This window comes from Nyctereutes procyonoides, unplaced genomic scaffold, assembly GCF_905146905.1.
Source record: "Nyctereutes procyonoides isolate TBG_1078 unplaced genomic scaffold, NYPRO_anot_genome, whole genome shotgun sequence".
NCBI classification, from domain to species: domain Eukaryota; kingdom Metazoa; phylum Chordata; class Mammalia; order Carnivora; family Canidae; genus Nyctereutes; species Nyctereutes procyonoides.
Window position 1 is genome coordinate 15,400,710 of NW_026575052.1, and position 1,887 is coordinate 15,402,596.

Sequence of the window (1,887 nt, forward strand, 5' to 3'; positions counted from 1 at the left end):
GCCAATGCCCCTGGTGTCCTCTTAAAGAGGATTCAAGGCTGGAGACAAGACCAACTCCCCCGCCCACCACCTCTGCCCCCAATGCCCATTTGATGGGGGCTTCTGGGGAGCTTCTTTACATGGATCACCCCAAGAAGCCAGAATTCACACAGGCTGGGGCCTCAGACCTTCCTAACAGACACCGCTGAAATAGGTAAGAAAGGCACTTGGGAGATGCCTGGGTGGCTCAGCGGTTGAGCATCTGCCTTTGGCTTGGGGTGTGATCCCACAGCCCTACCTCTCTCTGTGTGTCTCTCATGAATAAATAAATAAAATCTTAAAAAAAAAAAAGAAAGAAAGGAAGGAAGGAAGGAAGGCACTTGGTCTAATCTTTGAGGCTTTGTGGCCTCAGGAAAGTCACTTGACGTCTCTGGGCCTCAATTCCCTCAGGTGTGAATGGGAGCTTGCTGTCCAGTTCTATTAGAGCCTCCCTTCATCAGTTCCTTGGGGAGCTGACAAAGAGCCATAAAAACAATAAAGAAATCTGCTCTCCCAAGAAAAGCTGACAACCCGAGAAGGTTGGCAACTTCTTCCTCCGCCTTCTTGTGACCTCCTGCATCTGCTCTCCTTTCAAGAGCCTGACCCCGTGACTCCCCTGCCCAAACCCTTCAGGAGCTCCCCAGTCCTGGGGTAAGTCCCTGCTCCTGGGTACAACATTCAAGGCTCCATTAGTGCTGGTGACCAAGCCCAACTCATGCTGCCCTGGGCTCTCTGCTGACTTCACTCCCAGGCAGGCGGCTCAGCAGCTCAGCCTTGGAGGACGAAGTCCAGAGGGAGAGAGAGGGAGAGAGAGAGGGAGAGAGAGATTACTGAAGAATTCAATTCCCAGGTCCAACCATGCCTGAAGCCAAAACTCTGGACTTTTCATTTATGTGAGCCAAGAAATATCACAACCACCTTTTTATTTTTTTCTAATTAAGTTGGCTCACTAAGTTTCTGTTACTTGCAACCATCTCCTTCATGCAAATGCCCTTCTTGGCTGAAGTGAGCCAGGGTGGGCTTGCGGCCAAAGGACCCTAATGAATGCAAAGGCTCTCCACGATCCAGGCACCATGACTCCCCCAGGCTCCCCATCCTCACCTGCAGCCACACTGGCCCACATACCCCAGCTCCTCTGCCCACCTCCACGGGGGGCCCTCTGCATCCTTCCTCCCTTTGCTTACTGCTGCCCGCTCATCCTTCCAAACTCAGCTTGGCGAAAGGTCCTCCAAGAAGCCTTCACTGACTCTAGGGGTCTCTGGAACCTCCCTTATGTGGCGTTGGCCACAGCCTATTAAAATCACTCATGAATCTGTCTTCCTCTCACCCCAGACTGTGGGTAACTGGAGGCAAGTCTGACCCCTAACAGTCACCCCCAGCACCCAGCACAGGATCTGGCTCCAGGTAGGCACTCTCCAGGTGAGTAGACTTCACACCTTATCTGGGGGGACATTGGGTAATTACGTGGCCTGACTTGTGATCAGAAACAGAGCCGGGTCATGACACTCTGCTGCAGGACGGGGCCCCTGTTTCTGGACGGAATGAATTCTGGGGCGGGGGCGGGGGGGGCAGTGTATGTGTGTACGTATGTGTTGGGGGGAAATGGAGGTCCCAGCCCTGGGACCCAGCCCTGCCTACACCACAATTTAAGAACCACAGCAACCGGGCACCTGGGTGGCTCAGTGGTTGAGCTTCTGCCTTCAGCTCAGGTCATGATCCTGGGGTCCTGGGATCAAGCCCCACGTCGGGCTCCCTGCATGGAGCCCGCTTCTCCCTCTGCCTGTGTCTCTGCTTCTCTCTGTGTGTCTCTCATGAGTAAATAAATAAATTTTTTTAAAAAGAAAAAAAAATAACCACAGTAGCCAAAGA